We start from the raw sequence: 25,075 nt of genomic DNA on the forward strand, positions 1-25,075 counted from the left end.
TAAATCCCAGTCTAACCCCAGCCCCACCCCCTCCACCCCTCCACAACCTTACTTTTTTCCCCACTTGTTATTATTGTCCCCTTCTAGTATTTCTACAATTCTCTTGTTTGAAAATTCCTCTTGAATCTGCTTCCAACCCTTTCAGGTAGCGCCTTCCAGATCACAACAACTCGCTGTGTAAACACCTGAGAGAAAAAGGAATAGAAGGATATTGTGATGGGGTAAGATGAAGAGGGTGGGGTGACGACTTATGTAGCACAAATAGTGGCCTGTCCAGTTGGGCCTGTTTCTGTTTTTGAATATGCTTTGTGATTGTACCTGTATTTAAGATTACAATGTCGCTCTCGAATAACCAAGTCTGCCTGTCTGGAAATATGCCTTACTCAATCTGGACACTGGAATCATAAGGTGCTACATTCAGTAAGCAGTAGCTGGTATGAGATCTGAAACATATTAGAGATTGTACTTTCATGGCATTGCTTTTAAATTGATTCAAAATTTAACTGTTTAAAGTATGTCAGAGTGTGACGAAAAGGCTGGGGATTCGATATGCGGCGAGTTGCCCTTACAAAGAGCCAACACGCATGATGGGCTAAATGCTGTAACCATTCGATGATTCTTTATGATTCCACTGTCCAGGATGAACATGTGTGCTCCAGTGGCTCCAGTTGCAGCTACTGGAAATCTTATATTAGACTTGAAGTGGCAGAAGGAGTCAGTCTGGATCATCTGTAAGATTTTCATGGATAGCATGTTTAGAGAAGTGGTTACATCCCAGACTAAATCTGCACAAGCAGAAAGGGAATGGGTGACTGCGAGGCAGAATAGAGACAGGCAGGTAGTGCAGGAGTCCCCTGGGGCCATACCCCTCTCAAATAGATATGTTGCTTTGGGGATAATGACTGCTCAGGGGAATGCAGTGAAAGCCAAGTCCATGACACCATGAGTGGCCCAACTGCACAGACGGGGAGGAAAAAAGAGGGCTAGGGTTATAGTGATAGGGGATTCAACTGTAAGGGGAACAGAAGTGATATCAGGAGGTTATGTTGACTCTCTAATGCTAGGCTGTCACAGAGCAGCTACAAGACACCTTGGAGAGGGAGGGTGAAGAGCCAATGGTGGTGGTACTCATTGGTACCAATGACATACATTAAAAAAAGGATGGGGCACTGAAAGCTGAATATAGGGAGTTAGGTGATAAATTAAGAAGCAGGATCTCTAAGGTAGTAGTCTCAGGATTACCCCAGTGCCACGTGCTAGCGAGAGCAGAGGGGTGAAGTAGGAGGATGGGTTTCAGATTCTTGAGGCATTGGGACAAGTTCTGGGGAAAGTGGGACCGTACAAACTGGATGGATTACATCCCAATAGGAACAGGACCAATATCGTTGCAGGGGTGTTTGTTAGTGTTGTTGGGGAGGCTTTACCAGTATGGTAAGGGGTGGGTATCTGAGCAGGGAGTTAGAGAAGATGGAAACTGGGTAAAAAAGTGAAAGCAAGGGAGGAATACAATGGAATAAAAGACAAAAAACAAGCTAACTCTATTGTCCCTAGAGATGGGCTTAGTCATAAAAACAAAAGTAAGAGTTCTGTATCTTAATGCACCTAACATAAAAAAAACAAGATAAATGAACTTTTTAAAAATTCATTCGTGGGACATGGGCATCGCTGGCTGGCCAGCATTTATTGCCCATCCCCAGTTGCCGTTGAGAAAGTGGTGGTGAGCTGCCTTCTTGAATCGCTGCAGTCCACGTGCTGTGGGTTGACCCACAATGAGGGAATTCCAGGATTTTAACCCAGCGACTGCGAAGGAATGGCAATATAGGAATGGGCGGCACGGTAGCACAGTGGTTAGCACTGCTGCTTCACAGCTCCAGGGACCTGGGTTCGATTCCCGGCTTGGGTCACTGTCTCGGTGGAGTTTGCACATTCTCCTCGTGTTTGCGTGGGTTTCCTCCGGGTGCTCCGGTTTCCTCCCACAGTCCAAAGATGTGCGGGTTAGGTTGATTGGCCATGCTAAAAATTGCCCTTAGTGTCCTGAGATGCGTAGGTTAGAGGGATTAGTGGGTAAATATGTAGGGATATGGGGGTAGGGCCTGGGTGGGATTGTGGTCGGTGCAGACTCGATGGGCCAACTGTCCTCTTTCTATACTGTAGGGATTCTATGATTCTCTGATATTTCCAAGTCAGGACGGTGAGTGGTTTGGAGGGGAACTTGCAGGTGGTGGTGTTTCCATGTATCTGCTGCCCTTGTCTTCCAAGATGGAAGTGGTCGTGGGTTGGAAGGTGCTGTCTAAGGATCTTTGGTGAATTGCTGCAATGCATCTTGTAGATAGTACGCACTGCTGCTACTGAGCGTCGGTGGTGGAGGGAGTGAATGTTTGTAGATGTGGTGCCAATCAAGCGGGCTGCTTTGTCCTGGATGGTGTCAAGCTTCTTGAGTGTTGTTGGAGCTGCACCCATCCAGGCAAGTGGAGAGTATTCCATCACACTCCTGACTTGTGCCCTTGTAGATGGTGGACAGGCTTTGGGGGGTCAGGAGGTGGTTACTCGCCGCAGTATCCCTAGCCTCTGACCTGCTCTTGCAGCCAAAGCATAAATAGAGTTAAATAGGTATGATCTGATAGACATTACTGAGACATGGTTGCAAGGAGATCAAAGTTGGGAAATCAATATCCAGGATTATTTGACTTTTAGGAAAGAGAGGCTGGAAGGAAAAGGTGGTGGGGAAATAAGTACAGCTCTGAATTGATTTGATTTGATCAGTGCGGCACTCCCATGGTACTGACCCTCTGACAGTGTGGCACTCCCTCAGTACTGACCCTCTGACAGTGCGGCACTCCCTCAGTACTGACCCTCTGACAGTGCGGCACTCCCTCAGTACTGACCCTGTGACAGTGCGGCACTCCCTCAGTACTGACCCTCTGACAGTGCGGCACTCCCTCAGTACTGACCCTCTGACAGTGCGGCACTCCCTCAGTACTGACCCTCTGACAGTGCGGCACTCCCTCAGTACTGACCCTCTGACAGTGCGGCACTCCCTCAGTACTGACCCTCTGACAGTGCGGCACTCCCTCAGTACTGACCCTCTGACAGTGCGGCCCTCCCTCAGTACTGACCCTCTGACAGTGCGGCACTCCCTCAGTACTGACCCTCTGACAGTGCGGCACTCCCTCAGTACTGACCCTCTGACAGTGCGGCACTCCCTCAGTACTGACCCTCTGACAGTGCGGCACTCCCTCAGTACTGACCCTCTGACAGTGCGGCACTCCCTCAGTACTGACCCTCTGACAGTGCGGCACTCCCTCAGTACTGACCCTCTGACAGTGCGGCACTCCCTCAGTACTGACCCTCTGACAGTGCGGCACTCCTTCAGTATTGACCCTCTGACAGTGCAGCACTCCCTCAGTACTGACCCTCTGACAGTGCAGCACTCTCTCAGTACTGACCCACTGACAGTGCGGCACTCCCTCAGTATTGACCCTCTGACAGTGCAGCACTCCCTCAGTACTGACCCTCTGACAGTGCAGCACTCTCTCAGTACTGACCCACTGAGAGTGCGGCACTCCCTCAATACTGACCCTCTGACAGTGCGGCACTCCCTCAGCACTGACCCTCTGACAGTGCAGCACTCTCTCATTACTGACCCACTGAGAGTGCGGCACTCCCTCAATACTGACCCTCTGACAGTGCAGACAGGACTGTCTGGAGACAATACAGATCTCTTTAACCTGTGCTTAATGCTCCCTCCACCCACGTTGTCTGTATCTTTAAGATCTGGCTGGTTGTAGGGATTCGCATTCTAATCAGTATTCTGTAACTTGATTTTGTGTCTCTGTGCCCTGTTTGAGAGCACATTTCCACTCCATCTGACGAAGGAGCAGCGCTCCGAAAGCTAATGGTATTTACTACCAAATAAACCTGTTGGACTTTAACCTGGTGTTGTTAAAACTCTTTGTAGTCCAGAAGTCAGTGAGGGTGGTGAGGTATTGGGGAAGGTATCAGGGTCAAGGGTGGGTACCGGTCGACAGGAAGGTGGGTTGAAGTGTGTCTACTTCAATGCAAGGAGCATCCGGAACAAGGTAGATGAACTTGGGGCGTGGATTGGTACTTGGGACTACGATGTTGTTGCCATTACGGAGGTGTGGGTAGAACAAGGACAGGAATGGTTGTTGGATGTTCCGGGGTATAGATGTTTCACTAAGTGTAGGGAAGCTGGTAAAAGAGGTGGAGGAGAGGCATTGTTAATCAAGGATAGTTTAATGGCTGCGGAAAGGCACTTTGAGGGGGATCTGCACACTGAGGTAATATGGGCTGAGGTTAGAAACAGGAAAGGAGCGGTCACGTTGCTAGGAGTTTACTATAGGCCCCCAAATAGTAATAGAGATGTGGAGGAAGAAATTGCGAAGCAGATTATGGATATGTGTGGGGGTCACAGGGTAGTTGTCATGGGGGACTTTAACTTTCCAAATATTGATTGGAACCTTTGTAGGTCAAATAGTTCGGATGGGGCAGTTTTTGTGCAGTGTGTGCAGGAGGGTTTCCTGACGCAATATGTGGATAGGCCGACAAGAGGTGAGGCCACATTGGATTTGGTACTGGGAAATGAACCGGGCCAAGTGTTAGATTTGGTTGTGGGAGAGCACTTTGGAGATAGTGACCACAATTCAGTGTCTTTTGTTATTGCAATGGAGAGGGACAGGGCCGTATGGCAGGGCAAGATTTACAATTGGGGGAGAGGTAATTATGATGCGATTAGGCAAGAATTAGGGGGCATAAGTTGGGAACAGAAACTGTCAGAGAAAGGAACTAATGAAAAGTGGAACTTTTTCAAAGAACAAATACTGGATGTCCTTGATTGGTATGTCCCTGTCAGGCAGGGAGGAAATGGCCAAGTGAGGGAACCATGGTTCACGAAAGAGGTGGAATGTCTTGTGAAAAGGAAGAGGGAAGCTTATGTAGGGATGAGGAAACAAGGTTCAGATGGCTCGATTGAGGGTTACAAGTTAGCAAGGAATGAGCTGAAAAAGGGGCTTAGGAGAGCTAGGAGGGGACACGAGAGTCCTTGGCGGGTCGGATCAAGGAAAACCCCAAGGCTTTTTACTCTTATGTGAGGAATAAAAGAATGACCAGGGTGAGGTTAGGGCCGGTCAAGGACAGCAGTGGGAACTTGTGTATGGAGTCAGTAGAGATAGGCGAGGTGATGAATGAATACTTTTCTTCAGTGTTCACCAAGGAGAGGGGCCATGTTTTTGAGGAAGAGAAGGTGTTGCAGGCTAATAGGTTGGAGGAAATAGATGCTCGGAGGGAGGATGTCCTGGCAGTTTTGAATAAACTGAAGGTCGATAAGTCCTCTGGACCTGATGAAATGTATCCTAGGATTCTTTGGGAGGCAAGGGATGAGATTGCAGAGCCTTTGGCTTTGATCTTTGGGTCCTCGCTGTCCACAGGGATGGTGCCAGAGGACTGGAGAATGGCGAATGTTGTTCCTCTGTTTAAGAAAGGGAATAGAAATGACCCTGGTAATTATAGACCGGTTAGTCTTACTTCGGTGGTTGGTAAATTGATGGAAAAGGTCCTTAGAGATGGGATTTACGACCATTTAGAAAGATGCGGATTAATCCGGGATGGTCAGCACGAATTCGTGAAGGGCAAGTAGTGCCTCACAAATTTGATAGAATTTTTTGAGGAGGTAACTAAGTGTGTTGATGAAGGTAGGGCAGTTGATGTCATATACATGGATTTTAGTAAGGCGTTTGATAAGGTCCCCCATGGTCGGCTTATGATGAAAGTGAGGAGGTGTGGGATAGGGGGAAAGTTGGCCGATTGGATAGGTAACTGGCTGTCTGATCGAAGACAGAGTGTGGTGGTGGATGGAAAATTTTCGGATTGGAGGCAGGTTGCTAGCGGAGTGCCGCAGGGATCAGTGCTTGGTCCTCTGCTCTTTGTGATTTTTATTAATGACTTAGAGGAGGGGGCTGAAGGGTGGATCAGTAAATTTGCTGATGACACCAAGATTGGTGGAGTAGTGGATGAGGTGGAGGGCTGTTGTAGGCTGCAAAGAGACATAGATAGAATGCAAAGCTGGGCTGAAAAATGGCAAATGGAGTTTAACCCTGATACATGTGAGGTGATTCATTTTGGTAGGACTAATTTAAATGTGGATTACAGGGTCAAAGGTAGGGTTCTGAAGACTGTGGAGGAACAGAGAGATCTTGGGGTCCATATCTCTAAAGGTTGCCACTCAAGTGGATAGAGCTGTGAAGAAGGCCTATAGTGTGTTAGCTTTTATTAACAGGGGGTTGGAGTTTAAGAGCCGTGGGGTTATGCTGCAACTGTACAGGACCTTGGTGAGACCACATTTGGAATATTGTGTGCAGTTCTGGTCACTTCACTATAAGAAGGATGTGGAAGTGCTGGAAAGAGTGCAGAGGAGATTTACCAGAATGCTGCCTGGTTTGGAGGGTAGGTCTTATGAGGAAAGGATGAGGGAGCTAGGGCTGTTCTCTCTGGAGCGGAGGAGGCTGAGGGGAGACTTAATAGAGGTTTATAAAATGATGAAGGGGATAGATAGAGAGAACGTTCAAAGACTATTTCCTCGGGTGGATGGAGCTATTACAAGGGGGCATAACTATAGGGTTCGTGGTGGGAGATACAGGAAGGATATCAGAGGTAGGTTCTTTACGTAGAGAGTGGTTGGGGTGTGGAATGGACTGCCTGCAGTGATAGTGGAGTCAGACACTTTAGGAACATTTAAGCGGTTATTGGATAGGCACATGGAGCACACCAGGATGATAGGGAGTGGGATAGCTTGATCTTGGTTTCAGATAAAGCTCGGCACAACATCGTGGGCCGAAGGGCCTGTTCTGTGCTGTACTGTTCTATGTTCTTCTATGTTCTATGTTCTTACTGTGACTCTGTGAACCCAGGACCTTCAGACTCAGAGCTATCCACTGAACCACAGGGGAGCCGTGATGCTGGAAGCAGTTTCAGTCCCTCCCAATGCTGGCTCCCAAATGCATTCTGTCAGGGACAGGGGAATTTGCATATAGGGGCGGCGGCGGGCGGGGGGACATGATTGAAGAGTATATGGGCCGATGTGTGCTAACAACTAACCTTTCAAAGCACGTCATAATGACAAAGTGGGGATGTTTGCTGATGACTGCACAATATTCAGCACTATTCGTGACTCCTCAGACACTGAAGCATTCCATGTTCAAATGCAGCGAAACGTGGACAGTATCCAGGCTCGGGCGGGCAAATGACAAGTAACAATTGTGACATACCAATGCCAGGCAACGACCACCACCAACAAGAGATAATCTAACCATTGCCCCTTGACATTCAATGGCATCACCATTGCTGAATCTCTCACTATCAACATCCTGGGGGTTACCAATGACCAGAAACTGAACTGGACCCAGCCATATAAACACAGTGGCTCCCAGAGCAGGTCAGAGGCTGGGAATCCTGTGGAGAGTAACTTACCTTATGACTCCTGACTCCCCAAGCCTGATAGACACTATGTACAAGGACACAAGTCAGGAGTGTGATGGAATACTCTCCACTTGCCTGGATGGGTGCAGCTCCAACAACACTCAAGAAGCTTGACACCATCCAGGACAAAGCAGCCCCGCTTGTTCGACATGCTAACCACAAACATCCACTCCCTCCACCGCTGACGCACAGTGACAGCCGTGTGTACCATCTACAAGATGCACTGCAGCAACTCACCAAGGCTCCTTCGGCTGCACCTTCCAAACCCACGACCGTTACCATCTTGAAGGACAAGGGCAGCAGATACCTGGCCTCTTTTTAGGTCAAACCAAATAAACAAACTCAAATTAAGTCAGGACAAAGTAAAAAGGGCAGCTCCCCAAAAGGAGGGGGAACAGCCCGAACAAAAAGGCAGCAGATACCTGGGAACACCACCATCTGGAGGTTCTCCTCCAAGTCACTCACCATCCCAACTTGGAAATATATCGGCCGTTCCTTCACTGTCGCTGGGTCTAAATCCTGGGACTCCCTCCCTAACAGCACTGGGGTGTACCTATACCTCAGGGACTGCAGTGGGTTCAAGATGGCGGCTCACCCACCACCTTCTCAAGGGGCAATTAGGAAACTCTTTTTCTCCCCAACCAAATAAACAACTCAAGTTAACTTAGGGACAAATTAAAAGGGGCAGCTCCCCAAAAGGAGGGGGAACAGCCCGAACAAAAAACAAAGTCGAAAGGAAACTTAAAACCTTAAATCATAATGTGATTTTCGGGATTTATAATACACCCCAGCCCCTGCGGTGCCCAGCGGGCGTGGAAGGTGTTAACTGCCCCCGTGGACACCGCATGCTCCCTCTCCAGGGACAGCTGGCCGCGAATATAGCCGTGGCAGAGGGGCAGACAGTCAGGATGGATGATCCCGTCGATCGCCCGCTGCCTGGACCTGTTGATGACTCACCTCGACAGGCGCAGGAGCAGGTTCACGAGAAGGTCGCCATCCCGACCCGCCCCCCTTCCACACCATGTGCCCATAGATCAGGAGAGTGGGACAGAAGTGCAAACAAAACATCAGTAAAAGGTTTTTCAGGTAAACAAAAAGGGAATGCAACCTAAGACACAAAACGTAGACATGGTCCACGGACTCCACAAGACCACAGAAGGGGCAAGCTTGGGAGCCCGTGAACCGAAAGAACCTATGGTTGTATGGGACTGCTGCGTGCAGCACCCTGCACCCCAGGTCCCCAAGATAATTGGGGGTGATCCCTCCATAGAGGGACCTCCACTGGGGACCTCCGCCGCCCGGCGGCAACAAGGCCCGCCAAGGTGTATCCGGGTGACAGGCGAGGACGCGGGAGTGGAAGGTGCGCAGCAGCAACCCGTACAGGAAACGCCTCCGTGCGGTGGAAAAGGGGCGGGGGGGGGGGAGGTGGTCTAGGCTTCAGGCCAATGTGAAATTCCATCCGAGCAGGGGAATGCTCGGGCGGGATCCCACCACACGCCTGCACCGCCTCGAGACCGCGTGTGCACTCGGGGCCGAGCACGACCGTCCGAAGGTCTTGGATGGCTTTGGCTGCGCGCCAGACGGCCACCCCCGCGCGCTCAGCCAACACTTGGGGGCTCATCCAGCCCGCTCCTCCGCCATCCAGCACGTCCCCGATCCTGGTCATCCCGGCGTCCACGGCCTTCCTCTCCCCAGCCACCTGAAGTTATACAGCTGGAGGAGCGGATTCCTGAGCAGCGGCTCTCACACGACAGCCACTACTCCTGACGGGGAAGAGCTGCGTCGCGAGGCGACCGTGTTCCAGACCGTGAAGAGGTCCTGGTAAAAGACGGGCAACGCCTGCAAGGAGGTCGGAACACGGCCTAGATTTATATGCAGGAGCTGCTCGTCATAACTCAGGCCGTGCAACTGGCGGAAGATATGCGTCGCCAGGGCACCCCATTGTGGAGGAGGCTCAACGTAAAGCTATCTTTGCAGGGTCTGGAGGCGGAAGGTTGCTATCTGTGTGAGGAGGCAAAGGGGCAATTAGGGATGGGCAATAAATGCTGGACCTGGCCAGCGATGCCCATGTCCCACGAATGGATAAAATTAAATCCAACTGCTTATCCCATCCCGTTAAACATTTTCACTCCAATATTTCCCTCTCTGAGCTTCCTTCCTGTGATTTCCCCCCCAATAAACTCAACTTTGGGAAGTTGGCCATTGACTTTGACCTTTCACCCCCCCGCCCACTTTTCAAATTTTAACCGTTTTTTCCTCCAACGGTTTCTGCTCGCGGCGCAATCAGCTGGCCAATCAGGGAGGAGGGAGCGCGAGACCTCGTTCCGCCAATCAGCGCTCTTGCAGCCGGACTGTGCCACAGACGTGGAATCCCATTGGTGGAAGTTGCTGTCAATCAGGCGTGCGACTCACGTGGGCAACAGTTGATTGGCTGGAAGCTCGGCCAATGAGAGTGGAGGGCGGGGGTTGGCGGTGCCTGGCGGTGCCGCCCAGCTGCCATTTTGGGAGCTGGTGTCAGTCGCTGTGAAGCGGTGGCCGCTTCCTGAGGCCGAGGGAGCTCTGGTAGCGCAAATATTGGTTTCTGGGTGGATGCTGCTCCCTTTGACTGGTTTAGGATCCAGTGTGGAGCGGGAACAGGGGGATTTACACATTCAGCTGGCTGTGTTAACACACTGATCCCATGGTCTGCTCTGCTGCTGCCATTCCCCACTGCCAGCCTCAAACAGGGAGTGCTGTTCCCAGCCCAGGGACAGCAGCTTCCCAGTGGGGGGGAAGAGGAAGCCCCTTACCCACACCCTCACCCACTTCATGTCTCTCCAGCTCGTCACAGATATTAGAGAAAAAGCAGTGTTACTGCCCCCCAATTTGTGAATGGGGGAGGCTCTTATAAAACTCAGTAATTAATCAGTCAGTTAATAAGACCAGATATTAGTTGAGTCAGTGTGGAGCTGTGGGCGATAGTCGAGAGCTGAGGATTGCCCCCACTTTCACCATCTCAGCTGCTGCGAGATTGCAATGGGGAGAAAATTGCAACTGTGGCTTAACAGTAAACTAGTAAGTTGATTGGCTGGTGCATGCTCTTGTGTAAGGGGCAGGGTGTGTGGAATAAAGGGAACATAAGAACTAGGAACAGGAGTAGGCCATCTGGCCCCTCGAGCCTGCTCCGCCATTCAATAAGATCATGGCTGATCTTTTTGTGGACTCAGCTCCACTTACCTGCCCGCTCCCCATAACCCTTAATTCCTTTACTGTTCAAAAATTGTATCTACCCTTGCCGTAAAAACATTCAATGAGGTAGCCTCAACTGCCTCACTGGGCAGGGAATTCCACAGATTCCCAACCCTTTGTGTGAAGAAGTTCCTCCTCAACTCAGTCCTAAATCTGCTTCCCCTTATTTTGAGGCTATGACCCCAGTTTCACTTGCCAGTGGAAACAACTTCCCTGCTTCTATCTTATCTATTCCCTTCATAATTTTATATGTTTCTATAAGATCTCCCCTCATTCTTCTGAATTCCAATGAGTATAGCCCCAGTCTACTCAGTCTCTCCTCATAAGCCAACCCTCTTAACTCCGGAATCAACCTAGTGAATCTCCTCTGCAACCCCTCCAGTGCCAGTATATCCTTTCTCAAGTAAGGAGACCAAAACTTACACAGTACTCCAGGTGTGGCCTCACCAGCACCTTATACAGCTGCAACATAACCTCGCTGTTTTTAAACTCCATCCCTTGAGCAATGAAGGACAAAATTCCATTTGCCGCCTTAATTACCTGCAAACCAACTCCTTGAGATTCCTGCACAAGGACACCCAGGTTACTCTGCACAGCAGCATGCTACAATTTTTTACCATTTAAATAATAGTTGTTAAATAATAGAAGTGGGGCCAAGATAATCCAAAGTAGAATGAAGTTAGCTTAAGGCAAGTAAAGTTAAGACATGGCGGAGCAGCTCAGTTGAAGGGAGTGTGTGTCCTGTGCTCTGTGTGAAGTTATGGACTCTACTGCTGTCCTACATGACCATACCTGCAGGGAGTGCTACCAGCGTGCAGAAACGTGAACTCTGGAGATTGGGACGCCAGAGGCGGCTGGAGTCAGTGGCGCATCTGAGAGGCTGAGGGCTAAGTGGATAGCATGTTCGGAGAGTCAATCATACTGCAGCTTAAGGGGGCAGTATGATTGGAGGCAGAAATCAGATTTCTGTTTTGGAAGCTAGTGAGTGGTCGGGTTTCTGAGAGGTTTGCAGTCAGAGCAGGGTTTTTGGCACTGCGAGTGGCTCGGCTGTACAGGAGGAGGAGGAAGAAGAATGGAAGAGCAGTAGTGATAGGGGATTTATCAGTTTGGGGAACAGACAGGCATTTCTGTGGCCTTAGATGTGATTTTAGAATGGCAAGTTGCCTCCTGATGCCAGGGTTAAGGATGTCGCCGAGTGGTTGCAGGACATTCCTCTGGGGTGAACAACCAGAGGTCATGGTCTACATTGGCGCCAATAACTTGTGTAGGAAGGGGGATGGGGTAGAGTTCTGGGCGCCACACTATGGAAAGGATGTGAGCGCACTGGAGAGAGTGCAGAAGAGGTTTACCAGAATGATTCCAGTAACTTCAGTTATGAGGGTGGCTTGGAGAGTTTGGGACTGTTGTCCTTGGAGAGAGGAAGGCTGAGAGGAGATTTGATAGAGATGTGCAAAATCATGAGGCAGCTGGCCATCAGGTCTTATTAACTCCTTTCTCTTTCAGAGCTTGAGAATGAGAAGCTGGTGAAATATCTGGGAGTGGACAATGATCGGGAAATCTTACTTCCTCCTGTCACTTCTCCAAGGTAATATCATCGTCAGTTTGGACAGATTTATGGTTAATAGTCTTTGTAAAAGATCAGTCTTACTGATCTCTGATTGGGAACCAATTCAGCAGTGACCCAGTGTACAAACTCACACCAAGTCCCATTCACCCATCACCCTTGTGCTCACTGATATATAATAGCTCCTGGTCTGGCAGTAGAGATCTCAAGAGTGGCAAGGCTGGAGGGGTTATAGTGAGATAGGGTAGTGTGATGGTGGGGGGGGGGAGGTGATGCAATGCAGGGATTGGAACTTGAGGATCAGAAACTTAAAATCGAAATGTTGCTGGAATGGGAGCCAGTGTATGTCGCTGAGTGATGGAGTGAGAGGTTAAGTAGAGAAGCAGGAATAGACACTGGGGGATGAAGTCTATCATGATGGTTGGACTCTGATTGTAATGGCCTGAAGTTTGTGCCTTTTGCTGATTTTAGTCAGAATTTCCCATGAAGAGTTTCCTTTGTACTTTGATTTCTGTTCGGGCTGTTCCCCCTCCTTTTGGGGAGCTGCCCCTTTTACTTTGTCCTGACTTAATCTGAGTTTGTTTATTTGGTTTGACCTAAAAAGAGGGCAACACAGCAACTCCGAGAATGGACTGGCTATTCAGCATCACACTTCCTATCCATTCTCAGCATGTGAGAAACTTTATTAAAGGTGCAAGATAACTGAAAGAGAGAAGGAAGGCAAAGCGGTCAGATTGTATGTTTGATAGTGCCTGTTGAGCTGGTGACAAGTCAGTCTACACAAAGCCGCAAAAGAATCAGCAATACAACAGTATGGGCTTTGGATCAGAAATAATCCCCTTGACAGTGAGGATCCAAAGAGATTCCTTAGATAATGAGGATTCAAAGTAGCCCTTGAATAATGAAGGAACATTGCAATGGAGGGGGTGGATTTTGAGATCAGTAGGCACTGTATTGGGCAATAGACTGGCTTCACTAAACTGGGTCCTGAGGACCATGAGCCATTGCAGACTTGTCCACTGCTGTGTCCAGTATTCTCTTTCATGCATTGAAACCCTGGGAGTTCCTTGTGTGTCCTGTGGATGGTCCACAATTCAGTCACTGCACCAGTGACCGAGGGGGTGGATATCAAGTCCAGTGGACAGCCGTCCAGTGTTGAATATTGATATTTCTCTCCCAGTTGAACTGTCACAAGAGTGGAGCGGTGACACTCAGAGATGACAGCACAGGAAGGTTCGTGTGTACACATTCCAAGTCATTACAGTTATACATCATGTTTGGGAAACCAACAGTGAGTCGGAATCGGGTTTAATTATGAGAAATGGGGAACATCGCCGATAGCCTTTCATTCACGAGTTGTCACGGTTTCGCCACCGGACCCGGCTGACTGGAGATGTGAAAGATGGCAACTGTTCCCTGACTCTAAACAAAATCACATGGGAAATGCAGGATCTTATTATTTCAGAAATATCTGCAGCTGCCATCCTGTAATCCAGCTTCACATTGCTGGTAAGTGTTGTGTTATAATTACTCAACAATTCACATTCAACACTCAATGGGAAATAAAACAAACTGTGCTGTTTACATATGAACACAAAACACAGCTTTTGTTTAGTTAGGGCATCATGATCAGCACAGGCTTGGAGGGCCGAAGGGCCTGTTCCTGTGCTGTGCTTTTCTTTGTTCTTCTTTGTATAATAATCCATTCCTCAGCAGGTTTTAAATGGTCTTTGTCAAACTGTCCATGTCCGCCTGTATTTCAACTGCTCTGTCTTTTAGCACTGGCCAGCATTTTTACCTTAGAACATAGAACATAGAAAGCCACAGCACAAACAGGCCCTTCGGCCCACAAGTTGCGCCGATCACATCCCCACCTCTAGGCCTATCTATAGCCCTCAATCCCATTAAATCCCATGTACTCATCCAGAAGTCTCTTAAAAGACCCCAACGAGTTTGCCTCCACCACCACCGACGTCAGCCGATTCCACTCACCCACCACCCTCTGAGTGAAAAACTTACCCCTGACATCTCCTCTGTACCTACCCCCCAGCACCTTAAACCTGTGTCCTCTCGTAGCAACCATTTCAGCCCTTGGAAATAGCCTCTGAGAGTCTACCCTATCCAGACCTCTCAACATCTTGTAAACCTCTATCAGGTCACCTCTCATCCTTCGTCTCTCCAGGGAGAAGAGACCAAGCTCCCTCAACCTATCCTCATAAGGCATGCCCCCCAATCCAGGCAACATCCTTGTAAATCTCCTCTGCACCCTTTCAATGGCTTCAACATCTTTCCTGTAATGAGGTGACCAGAACTGCGCGCAGTACTCCAAGTGGGGTCTAACCAGGGTCCTATAAAGCTGCAGCATTATCTCCCGACTCCTAAACTCAATCCCTCGATTAATGAAGGCCAGTACGCCGTACGCCTTCTTGACCGCATCCTCCACCTGCGAGGCCGATTTAAGAGTCCTATGGACCCGGACCCCAAGGTCCTTCTGATCCTCTACACTGCTAAGAATGGTACCCTTCATATTATACTGCTGCTTCATCCCATTGGATCTGCCAAAATGGATCACCACACACTTATCCGGGTTGAAGTCCATCTGCCACTTCTCCGCCCAGTCTTGCATTCTATCTATGTCTCGCTGCAACTTCTGACATCCCTCCAAACTATCCACAACACCATCTACCTTGGTGTCGTCAGCAAACTTACCAACCCATCCCTCCACTTCCTCATCCAGGTCATTTATGAAAATGACAAACAGCAAGGGTCCCAGAACAGATCCCTGGGGCACTCCACTGGTCACTGACCTCCACGCAGAGAAAGACCCCTCCACAGCCACTCTCTGCCTTCTGCAGGCAAGCCAGTTCTGGATCCACAAGGCAACAGCCCCTTGGATCCCATGCCCTCTCACTTTCTCAAGAAGTCTTGCATGGGGGACCTTATCGAACGCCTTGCTGAAGTCCATATAGACCACATCCACCGCTCTTCCTTCGTCAATGTGTTTGGTCACATTTTCAAAGAACTCAACCAGGCTCGTAAGGCACGACCTGCCCTTGACAAAGCCGTGCTGACTACTTTTGATCATACTAAACTTCTCTAGATGATCATAAATCCTGTCTCTCAGGATCCTCTCCATCAACTTACCAACCACTGAGGTTAGACTCACCGGTCGGTAATTTCCCGGGCTGTCCCTGTTCCCTTTCTTGAATATAGGGACCACATCTGCAATCCTCCAATCCTCCGGAACCTCTCCCGTCTCCATCGACGATGCAAAGATCATCGCCAAAGGCTCCGCAATCTCCTCCCTCGCCTCCCACAGTAACCTGGGGTACATCCCATCCGGTCCCGGCGACTTACCAACCTTGATGCCATTCAATAGTTCCAACACATCCTCTTTCTTTATGTCCACATGCTCGATCCTTTCTGTCCACCGCAAACCAGCAGTACAACCACCCAGATCCCTTTCCACCGTGAATACCGAGGTAAAGTATTCATTAAGCAGCTCCGCCATTTCTAACGGTTCCGCACAAACTTTTCCCCCTTCACCTTTTAAGGGTCCTATGCCTTCACATCTCATCCTTTTACTCTTGACGTATTTGTAGAAAGCCTTGGGATTCTCCTTAATCTTACCCGCCAAGGCCTTCTCATGACCCCTTCTCGCTCTCCTAATTTCCTTCTTAAGCTCCTTCCTACATCCCGTATACTCCTCTAAATCCTTAACACCTCCTAGCTCTCTGAACCTTCTGTACGCCTCTCTTTTCTTATTCACCAGGTTCATCACAACCTTCGTGCACCACGGTTCCCGTACCCTACCAACAGCCCCCTGTCTCATCGGAACGTTGTCATGCAGAGCTCCAGACAACCATTCCTTGAAAATCCTCCACTTTCCTTCGGTACTTTTCCCCAAGCATGCCTCCTTCCAATTTACCCGTCTAATTTCCTCCCTGATGACACTGTATTTCCCTTTACTCCAGAGAAACACTTTCCTAGCCTGCCTGATCCTATCTCTTTCCAATGCTATCGTGAAGGAGATAGAATTATGATCGCTATCCCCAAGATGCTCACCCACCGAGAGATCCTCCACCTGTCCAGGTTCATTAGCCAGCACCAGATCAAGTACAGCCTCTCCTCTAGTAGGCTTATCCACATACTGTGTCAGGAAACTCTCCTGGACACACCTAACAAACTCCTCTCCATCCAAACCCCTAGCCCTAGGGATATTCCAATCTATGTTTGGGAAATTAAAATCTCCCATCACGACAACTCTGTTATTCCTACATCTCTCCAGGATCTGTTTCCCCATCTGCTCCTCAACATCTCTGTTACTATTGGGCGGCCTGTAGAAAACACCCAGCAACGTTACCGACCCCTTCCTGTTCCTAACCTCCACCCACAGAGACTCCGTAGTCAATCCCTCCACGGCGTCCACCTTCCCTACAGCCGTGACACTATCCCTGATCAACAATGCCACTCCCCCCCCCTCTCTTGCCTCCCTCCCTGTCCTTCCTGAAACATCTAAAACCCGGCACCTGAAGCACCCAGTCCTGTCCCTGAGACATCCAAGTCTCCGTAATGGCCACCACATCACAATTCGAAGCAGCAATCCACGCTCTAAGCTCATCCACTTTATTCACTACACTCCTGGCATTAAAATAGACACATCTCAGACCTTCAGCCTGAGCACTTCCCTTCTCCATCACTCGTCTAACCTCCCTCTTACCCTGTTTACATTCCTTATCTATTTGCGAGCTAACCTCCTCGCTCTCAGTCCCCTCATTTCGATTCCCTCCCCCCAACCTTTCTAGTTTAAAGTCTCTCCAGTAGCCTTAGCCAACCTTCCCGCCAGGATATTGGTCCCCCTGGGATTCAAGTGCCACCCGTCTTTTTTAAACAGGTCACACCTGCCCCTAAAGAGGTCCCTTATAGAACCATAGAACATTACAGCACAGAAACAGGCCTTTTGGCCCTTCTTGCCTGTGCTGAACCATTTTTGTGCCTAGTCCCACTGACCTGCACCTGGACCATATCCCTCCACACCCCTCTCATCCATGTACCTGTCCAAGTTTTTCTTAAGTGTTAAAAATGAGCCCGCATTCACCACCTCATCTGGCAGCTCATTCCAAACTCCCACCACTCTGTGTGAAGAAGCCCCCCCTAATATTCCCTTTAAACTTTTCCCCCCTCACCCTTAACCCATGTCCTCTAGTTATTTTCTCCCCTAGCCTCAGTGGAAAAAGCCTGCTTGCATTCACTCTATCTATACCCATCATAATTTTATACACCTCTATCAAATCTCCCCTCATTCTTCTACGCTCCAGGGAATAAAGTCGTAACCTATTCAACCTTTCTCTGTAACTCAGTTTCTCAAGTCCCGGCAACATCCTTGTAAACCTTCTCTGCACTCTTTCAACCTTATTAATATCCTTCCTGTAGTTAGGTGACCAAAACTGCACACAACGCTAAAATCGGCCTCACCAATGACTTATATAACCTCGATGTGGAGATGCCGGCGTTGGACTGGGGTAAGCACAGTAAGAAGTCTCACAACACCAGGTTAAAGTCCAACAGGTTTATTTGGTAGCAAATACCATAAGCTTTCGGAGCACAGCTCCTTCATCAGATGGAGTGAATATCTGTTCTCCAACAGTGCACAGACACAGAAATCAAGTTACAGAATACTAATTAGAATGCAAATCTCTACAGCCAGCCAGGTCTTAAAGGTACAGATAATGTGGGTGGAGGGAGCATTGAACACAGGTACCTTATCTGTACCTTTAAGACCTGGCTGGCTGTAGAGATTTGCATTCTAATTAGTATTCTGTAACTTGATTTCTGTGTCTGTGCACTGTTGGAGAACAGATATTCACTCCATCTGACGAAGGAGTGGAGTGGACTCGATGGGCCGAATGGCCTTACTTCCGCTCCTATGTCTTATGGTCTTATGGTCTTATGGTATTTGCTACCAAATAAACCTGTTGGACTTTAACCTGGTGTTGTGAGACTTCTTACTGTTATATAACCTCACCATAACATTCCAACTCCTATACTCAATATTTTGATTTATAAAGGCCAATGTACCAAAAGCACTCTTTACGACCCTATCTACCTGTGACGCCACTTTTAGGGAATTATGTATCTATTCCCAGATCCTTCTGTTCTACTGCACTCTTCAGTGTCCTACCATTTACCTTGTATGTTCTACCTTGGTTTGTCCTTCCAAAGTGCAATACCTCACACTTGTCTGCATTAAACTCCATCTGCCATTTTTCAGACCATTTTTCTAGCTGGTCCAAATCCCTCTGCAAGCTTTGAAAACCTTCCTCACTGTCCACTACACCTCCAATCTTTGTATCATCAGCAAACTTGCTGATCCAATTGACCACATTATCATCCAGATCATTGATATAGATGACAAACAACAATGGACCCAGCACTGGTCCGTGTGGCACACCACTAGTCACAGGTCTCCACTCAGAGAAGCAATCCTCCACTACCACTCTCTGGCTTCTTCCATTGAGTAAGAAGTTTAACAACACCAGGTTAAAGTCCAACAGGTTTATTTGGTAGCAAAAGTCACACAAGCTTTCGGAGCTCCAAGCCCCTTCTTCAGGTGAGTGGGAATTCTGTTCACAAACAGAGCATATAAAGACACAAACTCAATTTACATGAATAATGGTTGGAATGCGAATACTTACAACTAATCAAGTCTTTAAGAAACAAAACAACGTGAGTGGAGAGAGCACCAAGACAGGCTAAAAAGATGTGTATTGTCTCCAGACAAGACAGCCAGTGAAACTCTGCAGGTCCAGGCAACTGTGGGGGTTACAAATAGTGTGACATGAACCCAATATCCCGGTTGAGGCCGTCCTCGTGTGTGCGGAACTTGGCTATCAGTTTCTGCTCAGCGACTCTGCCGTTCTTCCATTGAGCCAATGTCTAATCCAATTTACTACCTCTACATGTATACATAAGAAATAGGAGCAGGAGTAGGCCATCTAGCCCCTCGAGCCTGCCCCGCCATTCAATAAGATCATGGCTGATCTGAAGTGGATCAGTTCCACTTACCCGCCTGATCCCTATAACCCACAATTCCCTTACCGATCAGGAATCCATCTATCCGTGATTTAAACATATTCAACGAGGTAGCCTCCACCACTTCAGTGGGCAGAGAATTCCAGAGATTCACCACCCTCTGAGAGAAGAAGTTCCTCCTCAACTCTCCTAAACTGACCCCCCTTTATTTTGAGGCTGTGCCCTCTAGTTCTAGTTTCCTTTCTAAGTGGAAAGAATCTCTCCATCTCTACCCTATCCAGCCCCTTCATTATCTCATAGGTCTCTATAAGATCCCCCCTCAGCCTTCTAAATTTCAACGAATACAAACCCAATCTGCTCAGTCTCTCCTCATAATCAACACCCCTCATCTCTAGCATACCTAGCGACTGAACCTTCCTGACTAACCTCCCATGCGGGACCTTGTCAAAGGCCTTACTGAAGTCCATGTAGACAACATCCACTGCCTTCCCTTCATCCACTTTCCTGGTAACCTCCTCGAAAAACTCTAATAGATTGGTTAAACATGACCTACCATGCACAAAGCCATGTTGACTCTCCCTAATAAGTCCCTGTCTATCCAAATATTTGTAGATCCTATCTCTTAATACTCCTTCAAATAATTTACCTACTACTGACGTCAAACTTACCGCCCTATAATTTCCCGCATTACTTTTTGAGTCTTTTTTAAACAACGGAACAACATGAGCTATCCTCCAATCATCCGGCACCTGACCCGTGGATACCAACATTTTAAATATATCTGCCAGGGCCCCTGCAATTTCAACACTAGTCTCCTTCAAGGTCCGAGGGAATACCCTGTCCGGTCCTGGGGATTTATCTACTCTGATTTGCCTCAAGAGAGCAAGCACCTCCTCCCCTTTAATCTGTATAGGTTCCATGACCTCCCTACTTGTTTGCCTTATTTCCATAGACTCCATGCCAGTTTCCTTAGTAAATACGGATGCAAAAAACCCATTTAATATCTCCCCCATTTCTTTTGGTTCCATACGTAGCCGACCACTCTGATCTTCAAGAGGACCAATTTTATCCCTTACTATCCTTTTGCTCTTAATATACCTGTCGAAGCTCTGAGGATTATCCTTCACCTTGTCTGCCAAAGCAACTTCATGTCTTTTAGCCCTCCTGATTTCTTTCTTAAGTAGTTTCTTGCACTTTTTATACTCAAGCATCTTATTTGCTCCCTGTTGCCTATACATGTCATACATCTCTCTCTCCTTCTTTATCAGAGTTCCAATATCCCTCGAGAACCAAGGTTCCTTATTCTTATTCACTTTGCCTTTAATCCTGACAGGAACATACAAACTCTGCACTCTCAAAATTTCTCCTTTGAAGGCCTCCCACTTACCATTCACATCCTTGCCAGAGAACAGCCTGTCCCAATCCACGCTTTTTAGATCCTTTCTCATTTCTTCAAATTTGGCCTTTTTCCAGTTTAGAACCTCAACCCGAGGACCAGATCTATCTTTATCCATGATCAAGTTGAAACTAATGGCGTTATGATCACTGGAACCAAAGTGTTCCCCTACATACACTTCCGTCACTTGTCCTAACTCGTTTCCTAATAGGAGATCTAATATTGCATCCTGTCTAGTTGGTACCTCTATATATTGATTTAGAAAATTTTCCTGAACACATTTTACAAACTCTAACCCGTCTAGACCTTTAACAGTATGGGAGTCCCAATCTGTATGTGGAAAATTAAACTCCCCTACTATCACAACTTTGTTTCCTGCAGTTGTCTGCTATCTCTCTGCAGATTTGCTCCTCCAATTCTCGCTGACTATTGGGTGGTCTATAATACAACCCCATTAATGTGGTCATACCTTTCCTGTTTCTCAGCTCCACCCATATGGCCTTGGTCGACAAGCCCTCTAATCTGTCCTGCCTGAGCACTGCTGAAACATTTTCCCTGACTAGCAATGCCACCCCCCCACTCTTCATCCCTCTGCCTCTATCACGTCTGAAACATCGGAACCCTGGAACATTGAGCTGTCAGTCCTACCCCTCCTGTAGCCAAGTTTCACTAATGGCTATAATGTCATAATTCCATGTGTCGATCCACACCCTCAGCTCGTCTGCCTTCCCCACAATACTCCTGGCATTGAAATAGACACACCTCAGAAGATTATTACTACCACACACAACCCTTAGAAGATAGAACATAGAACATTACAGCGCAGTACAGGCCCTTCGGCCCTCGATGTTGCGCCGACCAGTGAAACCAATCTAAAGCCCATCTAACCTACACTATTCTAATATCATCCATATGTTTATCTAATGGCCCTTTAAATGCCCTTAATGTTGACGAGTCCACTACTGTTGCAGACAGGGCATTCCACGCCCTTACTACTTTCTGAGTAAAGAACCTACTTTTTGCATGAACTATTAACATCATTTATTTTCACCCCTGCTCCACTATCTGCTCTGGCACTCTGGTTCCCATCCTGCAAATCTAGTTTAAACCCTTTCCAATAACACTAGCAAATCTCCCTGCAAGTATGTTGGTCCCCTTTTAGTTCAGGTGTAACCCGTCTCTCTTGTACAGGTCCCACCTGCCCCAGAAGAGGTCCCAATGATCTAGAAATCTGAAACCCTGCCCCCTACACCAGTTCCTCAGCCACGTGCTCATCCGCCCGAGCATCCTACTCTTACCCTCACTGTTATGTGGCACAGGTAGCGATCCTGAGATTACTACCCTCAGGGTCCTGCTTTTTAACTTCCTACCAAGCTCTCTATACTCAGACTTCAGTACCTCCTCACTCTTCCTTCCTACGTCATTGGTACCAATGTGTAGCATGACATCTGGCTGATCACCCTCCCACTTCAGAACGCTGTGCATGCGATCAGAGACATCCCTGACGCTGGCACCTGGGAGGCAACAAACCATCTGGGAGTCTCTGTCACGACCATAGAACCTCCTGTCTGTACCTCTGACAATCGAGTCCCCTATCACTACCGCTCTCCTCTTCTTCCACCCTCCCTTCTGCGCTGCAGAACCAGACTCCGTGCCAGAGATCCGGCTGCCGCAGCTTGTCCCAGGTAAGGCATCCCCCCACAACAGTATCCAAATTGGTATACCTGTTGTGGAGGGGAATGGCCACAGGGAAACCCTGCTCTGCCTGCCCTTTCCCTTTCCCTCGCTTGACGGTAACCCAATTACCTGTGCTCTGTGCCTTTGGCGTAACTGCCTCCCTGAAGCTACCATCTATAAACTCCTCATTCTCCCAAATGATCTCTTGTTAGTGACCTGGAAGGATCATTTTGCAATTTCAGTCTTTTTTGTGGACAATTCATAACTCCCAACCCCGCAGTCACTTCAGTTGCTTTTCTATTGTCAATTACTGAGGTTGATACATCGCCAAGATTACTTGGATCAGTTTTTTTTTGCTCAACTGGATTACAATTTGACAAGGAGTTTTTGTGACACACTATGCCACTCATTGTCTCTTTCTCCAGCTTGTTCCCACACTCAAGAATCCCATTGGTCTTTTCACCATGAAATTCTTTTCTTTTGTTTTTTAATTCTGCATTCAACTTATTATTTTGATTTACCAGTAACTCCATTTCCTGTTCAAGGGCATTTTCCACGTATTTCATAGAGACTGTTGATGTTTGAAATTCATTCAGGTTTAACCTTTATCAAATTTGCTTTCATGAGTTTATCAGTTAGACAGTTTAAGTCCCCAGTCAAGTGCTGTAAATGCTGTGACTGATTCTCAGTTACTCTTACCAGTTTTCTTTTTTCATCAGCAAACTCCTCCTTTATACTTTAAAGTTGGTTTTCTACATGAATCAGGCTCTCCTTCAATTGCTTGTTCTTGGCAATAAGTGTTTCATGTTTGGCCACAGTAATTTTAGGAGTTGTTTAAGATCAATGTGACCAACTGTCTGCTGCAGTACAGTTGTAGCCATGTTACTTTTGATTTGGTTTATTATTATCACATGTATTAGTATACAGTAGTATATATTGTTTCTTGCATGCTATACAGACAAAGCATACCGTTCATAGAGAAGGAAACGAGAGAGAGCAGAATGTAGTGTTACAGTCATAGCTAGGGTGTAGAGAAAGATCAACTTATTGCAAGGTAGGTCCATTCAAAAGTCTGACGGCAGTAGGGAAGAAGCTGTTCTTGAGTCGGTTGGTACGTGACCTCAGACTTTTGTATCTTTTTCCTGACAGAAGAAGGTGGAAGAGAGAATGTCCGGGTGCGTGTGGTCCTTAATTATGCTGGCTGCTTTTCTGAGGCAGCAGGAAGTGTAGACAGAGTCAATGGATGGGAGGCTGGTTTGAGTGATGGATTGGGCTATATTCACGACCTGTTGTAGTTTCTTGCGGTCTTGGGCAGAGCAGGAGCCATGCCAAGCTGTGATACAACCAGAAAGAATGCTTTCCATGGTGCATCTGTAAAAGTTGACGAGAGTCGTAGCTGACATGCCGAATTTCCTTAGTCTTCTGAGAAAGTAGAAGAGTTGGTGGGCTTTCTTAACTATAGTGTCGGCATGGGGGGACCAGGACAGGTTGTTGCTGATCTGGACACCTAAAAACCTGAAGCTCTCGATCATTTCTACTTTATCCCCGTTGATGTAGATATTGATGTTACTGTCTCCACTAGCCAAATCATTACCCAGAATAAAATCTACTCCTTCAGCAGATGATTTATGTTTAATTTCCACCGTAACAATTTTATTTATGAAGTGACTTTGTAAAATGACTTCACACAAAGAAACAGGTTCATGGATCCATCAACACCCCTTATTGATTTTATGAAAGAAAAACTATCTGAAGCACAAATGGTCTTGTCAGTGACCATTAACGATTGATCAGTCTGACTATTTCTCAAAATTTGGTTTATTTTCTCATTTTGTCAGAGGATTAAGGGAACACCTTTCTCTTCGAGACAAAATATCCCAAACCTGACTTCCTTCACCAATAACTATACATAATTTGCTTTCTTCTTGTACACCATTCCCCTTTCCTTACACATTCTGATGGAACACATTTATTTATTCATTCATGGGATGTGGGTATCTCTGACTGGTTCAACATTTATTGCCCATCCTTATTTATCCCTGAACTGAGTGGCTCACTGAGTCATTTCAGAGTCAACCACATTACTGTGGATCTGGAATCACATATAGGCCACACCAGTCAGATTCCTTCCCTAAAGGCATTAGTGACCCAGGTTGGTTTTACAACAATTGTAAATGGTCATCATTCGACTTTTAATTCCAGATTTTTATTGAATCCAAATTTCATCATCTGCCATGGTGGGATTCAAACCCAGCTTCCCAGAGCAGTACCCTGGGTCTCTGGATTGCCAGAACAGTAACAAAACTCTCTGTCACCATCTCCCTAATCTTAGCCAATTCAATTGACTCACCTCTCGGAGAATGTGGTCTTTCAGGTATCCCTTTCAATCTCTGCTGCACTACTATTTCAACTCTGCCACCTTTTGTCACTCCTACGGGTAATTCTAGCTGCAACTAATTCCGTTAACTGAGCTATTCTTTTTGTAGACCATTCAGGGTTACCTCTTCCATCTTTGGAAAAGTCTTAGCAACTTCCAAAGCCATTTTATGACATATTTCACTGCAACTCCAATTACTATGTCCAGTATCTCCATGTTCTCAGTCTAAGGATTCACGGATTCTACCAATGATCAAGGATTTCCAATCCCACGGATAACAATAATCCCGATTGCGATCCCAGCTAAT

At 47.5% G+C, this 25,075-nt stretch overlaps 1 protein-coding gene across 3 annotated transcripts in view; it reads left to right on the forward strand.

The window, feature by feature from the left end:
* The first annotated feature begins 141 nt into the window (after positions 1–141).
* The window catches only part of LOC144485977 (uncharacterized), a 158,770-nt gene continuing 133,836 nt past the window's right edge, over positions 142–25,075 (forward strand). For 2 of the 3 annotated variants that reach the window (XR_013496206.1, XR_013496207.1), the window contains exons 1-2: positions 142–221; positions 12,226–12,307. The gene's annotated coding sequence lies outside the window, so the exon portion shown is untranslated. Of the gene's footprint in view, positions 222–10,004; positions 10,549–12,225; positions 12,308–25,075 lie in introns of those variants that run through there. The other variant, XM_078204070.1, reaches the window with a different exon arrangement.

This window comes from Mustelus asterias, unplaced genomic scaffold, assembly GCF_964213995.1.
Source record: "Mustelus asterias unplaced genomic scaffold, sMusAst1.hap1.1 HAP1_SCAFFOLD_257, whole genome shotgun sequence".
Lineage (NCBI taxonomy): Eukaryota > Metazoa > Chordata > Chondrichthyes > Carcharhiniformes > Triakidae > Mustelus > Mustelus asterias.